Source organism: Spermophilus citellus (assembly GCF_964194105.1).
Source record: "Spermophilus citellus genome assembly, chromosome: 15".
NCBI classification, from domain to species: Eukaryota; Metazoa; Chordata; class Mammalia; order Rodentia; family Sciuridae; genus Spermophilus; species Spermophilus citellus.
Genome location: NC_138195.1, coordinates 3,900,121 through 3,907,108, shown reverse-complemented (window position 1 = coordinate 3,907,108; position 6,988 = coordinate 3,900,121).

Here is a 6,988-nt window from a genome sequence, read left to right as displayed (position 1 = left end):
GGACTCAATCTTGCAATCCTCCTAAATCTTTTATGGTATTTAGTGTATCTGGTTGACTTTACCCTATCTTTTAAATTCTGTTGTTAAAAACTGTTTTTATTCCAGTTAGGAATTAAAAGGCTTTTATATTTCTATTATTAAAAAAAAAACTGTTTTTATTCTTTGGCTATAAACCATAAAGACTTGATAAACAATGATGTAGATTGTCACTTAATTATTTGAACTTGTCTATGAATTTAGGGCAATGAACAAAGGCTGATTAAGCCACACAGATGTGTATACATTTTGTATGAGATAAAGAAAAGGCAGAAACATACACTTCCGGCGACGCCTGGGCGCTGACAGCCCCGCAGCCCTGGAGATGCAGTGGAGCCCAGCCGACTGACAGTGGCGCGATGGACGGTCGGGTGCAGCTGATGAAGGCCTTACTGGCCTGGTCCATCCGGCCCGCGGCGCGTCGGTGGAGGAACCCGATTCCCTTTCCGAGACGTTTGACGGCGATACCGACCGGCTCCCCGAGTTCATAGTGCAGACCGGCTCCTACATGTTCGTGGACGACAAGACCTTCTCCAGCGACGCCCTGAAGGTGACGTTCCTCATCACCCGCCTCACGGCCCGGCCCTGGAGTGGGTGATCCCCTACATCAAGAAGGACAGCCCCCTGCTCAATGATTACCGGGGCTTCCTGGCCGAGATGAAGCGGGTCTTTGGATGGGAGGAGGACGAGGACTTCTAGGCCTGCAGACCCTCGGGCCTATGGCCGGTGCTCTGGGGAGGGTCAGCTGAGCCAGGCGCCCTCCCGCCGCGCCTCCCTCCCCACTCGCTAGCTAGCTCGCTCGCGTCACCGCGGTCTCCCTGCGCTGCTGTCCCCTCCCGCGTAGTGCTTGCCTTTGTTCCAGGAATAGCGCTCCAGGCTCCCGCAGCTGCCGCCACAGGGCCTCGCTCTGGAGCGGGCCCCCCGCCCTGTGCTGCCAGCCCAGCCCCTCCCATGCCCATTCGGATGCTGTCCTGTGCTCCAGCGGCACGCAGGCTGGGCCCCGTTACACACTGGACGCACCACCCACAGCCGGCCGCTGCCCACCACCCCTGCCAGACCACCGGACCGCATCGCGCTCTGCCCACACGCCTGTGCTGCGCTGCGCTGCCATCGTCTTCCACCACACCCACCGACAGACTGCCGCTCCTAGTGATCAGGACTCTCCTTGGAGGTACCTGAGCTGGCCACAGCCCGTGGACATTGATTCACACAGCTGGCTGCCACCGCCCCCTCCCCAGAAGGGGCCAGCCAGCCTTTCATCTTCAGCACATCCCATTCCCTCCCTCCTCCCAGAGACCTCTTGTGTTCCTGGCAGCCAAATGGAGTCTCTCATTTTCTCCTGTGGACCACTTAGTTTTCCCCAGAATCCAGTTTTCTTCTGAATGTGCAACTGTCTCTCTGATGTGTGTGCCTTTTGTTAAACACAGTAACCCGTCTTTCCAGCTCTTCTACACTACCTGTACAAAAGTTTCTTTTCCTTACTTTCAATAAATGTCAGACACTATTTAAAAAGAAAAAAAAAGAAAAGGCAGCATAACATTTCCACATCTTTATGTTCTTTTTCATGTATGTTGAGGACTCATACATGGAACAGATCTAGCTGGTAGACTATGAGTCATTCTAGGCCTAGAGAGGGATCTTTTGGACATCACTGTTGATGGCAGTAGAACTATTTATGTTAAATTGTTTCTAACTATTTTAATCTTTGTCAAATTCTACAAAATAAGGATTATGTTTTGATATTTTGTTTGAAAGGAAATTATATTGAAATGCTATTCTATATTAAGCCACTGAGATAAAAAAATATTTTGATTTTGCTGGGATTTATTTCATCTGATTGTTCATGACCCATAGTAAGCATTCTAGTGTTAGCTTCTGCTATTATAATTATTATAATTTCCTTGTACTATGTGATTGCTACTTTGTTTATCCACATTTTAAGAAACCAAGTTATGCTGGGTATGGTGGATTTAGTCATCCCAGCAACTTGCAAGGCTGAGATAGGAGGTTTTCAAGGTCAAGGCTAGCTTCAGCAACTTCTGCCCTAAACAATTAAGCAAGACCCTGTCTCAAAATCAAACAAATAAGCAAGAAAAACAGCTAGGGATAAAACTCATTGGATAAGTGCCCCTGGGTTAAATACCCAGTTCCAAAAGTGAAAAAAACAAAAACTGAGTTATGCACAAACTTGTACAAGGTCACTCACCTAAAAGATCTCCCTAAGTTTTTCTGCCAGTTAAAAGGTCTATTTCTCATTATTATGGGTTCCTTATTCCAGAGTCCTTCAAGGATGACTGAATTTGTGAAGTAGATATTTCTATCCCACCATAAGCCTTCTCTGGCCTGTTCACTATGGGCAATCACAGGTAGTAACTAGGCAGGCAGATGAGTTTACCTGGTGAGCACTTCTGTGTTCAAAGAAAGAGTAGGGAAGTTATTGACCCAGCAGCCAGCTGGGCATGAGGAGAGAATGTGGGGCAAACACACTTCAACCTCAACATGGCCTGTCAAAGTGCTAATTAAACATACACATGTGCACATGCACACTCATACATGGACTGCTTAAAATCAAAGAGTTCCTAGTTAATATTTTTTTTGCTACCCATTTGCCCTACTTTTATATTTCTAGTCATAGATTTCTGTGAGATGGATGAATGTCAAATAAAATGTATCTTTTGGGTACCATGTATCTTTCTAGGTAGAAGTTCTTAACTGGTACATTTTTAAAATTCAAAATGACATTTTACACCTTTTATCTAGTTTAGAACCCAAGACAGACTTAGGTTCATCAGGGAAGCTTTCTCTGGCTCCCTGAGGTGGCATGAGCACCTCCCTATACAGCAGCCTAATGCACATAGTGCTTGTCCCTGTCACAGTAACAGTGGACATTTGAGTTTTCTTTAAGTTATTGGCACAGAGACACTGATCATTTATAATCTTAACTATTCTTTGTAACCATCGCTCCATGAAATTCAAAACTGCTGTGAAATGTACTCAGTTTTTCCAGCTTATAAGTGGTGGCCAGGTTTCTAAACTCTTGGCCTGGGCCTCCACTGATGACAGAACTTTAACCAACCACCTGCCTGCATCTGTCTCCTGAAAGAGTTCCGGTTTCAAACTTAGAGCACTCCATAATTCCCAAAGTTACTTCTGCACATTTAAGATGCTCTGAAAAACAGTTGTGTTATCACTTTTATTCCATTGTTGTTTGAATTAACTCTCAAAGGCTTGAAGTACAGGAGAAGGGAGATTATGAAAAAGTTCTTACTACCAAGTAAGAGCTTCTTGTATTCTTGTGATTCCTATACATAATTACTAAAGTCTCTCCTTAACTTTCAGAAGGGTCATTGCACTTGTGAGTATGTTTGACCAGCAAATCCTTCATTTCTCACCTATCTGTGTCATTTGATGAATGTTTTACTTAAAAAGACAGTCCATTTTCAGAATTTTGGTTATGTGCACATTGATTTGATTTGTAATTTATGTAATGGCATAATATTTAAATGTTTCTTCACAAGAATTCAACAAAGAAGTTTTTGTATGTATTCTCACTTTTCCAATAAACTTTTTTTTGTGTGTGTTCTAGACATACTCCATTTTTTATCATTCCTATTTATTGGAGCCAGAATGGACAGGTGGCATCATGTTTAAATTATGGTGATGATAAAATGTGTATATTCATTTCTAGGTGACGACAAACTATTGTCTGTTAGTACTGTTGCTGGGATTAGTAGGAAATAAAAATATCTTCAAGTGTAGCACATAAAATTCTGTGCTTGATAAATCTCTAAATTTAGAATTTCATAGCACATCTTTTGTGTTGCTTCAAAATTATAACTTGATATTGAGTCTGTGGAATTGTTGGATGAATAGACATAGTAACTTAAAATATGCAATTAGTTCTGTCTCCCTTTGTTCAGTTACTGCTATTTAACAGATGCTAATGTTAGTCTATCAGAGGGAATAATTATGCAATTGGAAATCAATTTCTCAAGAGAGACTCCCATAATTCAGGTAGAAGTAGCGTCTCATTCAAAATTGAGGGTTGACTCTTAAAAGAAAGAAGAATACCACCCTCTTGTCCTCATCATGACAGAGGTAAGTTCCTGTCCTTTTTAGACTGTGGACAGTCTCAGTGGGAGCAAACCAGTTCTCAAACAGCACAGGAATGGACACGGTGTGGAGCTAGTGATGGAAGTTCTTTGGAGGGCTTTGAATAGTTTGTGTTTTTCTTCTAAGCCAGGTTATAGGGTCTACTTCACAGCATTTAGTCTCCCAAGTTGAAGAAAAATGAACTAAATTCCTTTTTGCTTGGTAAAGCAAGACTCAAATCCTGGGTGTTTTAATAATGTCTAGTACATAGGGGCTGGGGTGTTTCTTCATATGTCATAAGGCCTCAAATTGGTATGAGCTGTATAAAATTAATGGAAAACCAAATGCTTCCAATTCACCCCTTGGATGATGAGGTTCTATGTAAGCAGGATGGCTGAGAAAAAAGGGGAAGTGGAAGAGATGACAAGCTAGTTCCAATGCAGGCTGAATTAGATATGCAGCCCCCAACTAGATATGAAGTGCTAGAAGCACTGATGTCAGTGACAAGATTAGCTATTTGGTATTTTACTTAGTATTTGCAGAATGAACTTAGAATTCAGTTTGTAGTTGAGGAGTAGATTGGTCCTCCACTTGTATGTTTGAAATGGAAACATAGTGGACATATTAATGTAAATGTTGATTTGTACCCCAGACCAATAAGGCTTGGGTATATGAATTCCTCTGAAATCTGAAGATAAAAATCACTTGAAAAGATAATGTACTTGATCAGTTTTCCATAGTCTCTTCATTCATTTTTTTAAAATATCTGTTCAACTAAATTTGAGGGTCTTAGCTCATCATCAAAATAGAGGACTTGCATAGCCTGTGCTTGCCTTGGTCTTCATGTTTTCCTATTCCAGTGTTTTCTCCCATATATACTTCACTGATTTAGTCATTCTAAATTTGGAGTTTGTAACATGGAGTTTCATTTTTCCCTCTCCCTCACTTTCCATCCCCAACTTCCCAACCTCACTTTCTTCTTTTTCCTCTCGTTTCCTTTTAGAAACTGGTCACTTTCTATTCTTTCAGGCCAATAAGTTAAATAGCTCTGCAGACCACCTTGAACATCTAAAGGCAAGGATATCTGCAAGTATTTGTCAAGATCTTATGTATCTTTTGTCCACATCTAGACTTTCTTTCTTGATTGCTATCTTTTAAGTAGCTATACTCCTTCCTCCACCATCAAACATCCATCACACAGTGACTTCCCAAGTAATGGAAACAGCAAACGACTGGGCAGGGAGGTCCAGCCTCCACAAGCATTTACTCTAGTATGGTCAAAAGCATGTCATTGTGATGAGAGCAGTTACTGCTGAACATCTTCAAATTCAGCTGCTTTAGATAAGCATGGAGCATAATTAACTGCCAGGGGCCAGCCTTGTATGGGGTCTCAGAAGACAACTGGATGACAAGGAGTTGGTGAGGAGTGGAGGAGAAACAACACAGACACAAAAGTGAAGGTCCTGAATCTGAATCTTCACTTATGTCTTGAATCATATACGCTATTCTTTTTGGAGTGATTACAATACTTTGTGTTCACAAGGCAGGAAGCACAGAAGTTGTTATTCAAGGAAGTAGTTTCATTTTTGAGTAAGCCTAATCAGACAAAATTCATCATTAATCCTAAGCAGCAGTAAGCACTTTTAACTTTCATTTTGTGTTTTGCCTTGAGCTGTTACACTTATCTAAGCTTAAAAATAGTTGGCTATGACTCAAACATTTATCCTATCTCTCAAGCTGATTTATCTTATTTCAAACCTGGACCAGTGCTGCGGTTAGAGCAAGTGGTTAACTTGAAATATTTGACTATTATTTTTAATCACTCTAATGGTGAAGAGTCATACCATTCAGCTCTGCTAGCTGGTCCCTGAGTCCAAAACCATCAACTTATTTGTTTTCTAATGATTAACTTTTCTTCTCTAGGTTTAAGCATCAAGGGGTCCCCCTAAGTCTGCTTCATTCCCATTTACTTAAACCTCTATAGCATACCCATTTATTATTAACATTTAATATCAACCCTACATTGGGATAATATTTTCCTGCCCAGGACCAAGGAGGCAAGGTGGAAGTTGGCTCTGGTCCGGGATTATGAGGAAATGCCAAAACCTACCCCCAATCATGTTAGATGGCCCATTGGGGCCCATGACTGTTGGCATAGGCCTATATTTTTATTATTCTTTTCCTTATGACCTACTTTATCAGGAAGGGCCTTTAGACTTTCAGGAATGGTTTCTTAAGCTTATTCATTAAATTTAACAAGCTTTTTATAAATTTCCTTAACTATTTTTTTTTCTTAGGGAGTTTGGCTATAATGCTTAACTGTGTATGAGAATTGGCTGCATTATTGCAGTTGTTGCAAGCTGACCTATTTTCCAGGATTGCTATGTTTACCTAGAGAGTAATGTTAATTCCCCTAGACTCAATGGTCACATGAGAGGTGAGTAATATTCCAATAAAATAAAGCCAAACAAAAACCATTCAATTCCCAGAAACATGCTGCACTCCCCTGGAGGTGGGTTCCCTAGCACCATCCACCTCAGGAAGACCTTGCCTTTTCCTGGGTCAGGGGAGGGGTGAAGCAATTAACCAGTCTTCTAAAAGTTTTACCTAAGAGTACCAACTTATTTGTAAGATAAAGAAAAGTCAGATTAAACTAATGTCCCCTAGTAAGTCAGATCTCTAAAAGTAAGAAATTTTACTTTCTTCAGTTCCAAGATGAAGAAAGTACCCTACATGTGAGTGTACTCAAATCAATCAATGAATAATAAATGACATTAGGGTCAAAGTCGTTTATCCATATAACTACCATAAAACACTCAAACAACAAGTGCAATGACCATGTTACTTTCATCTTTGTGCA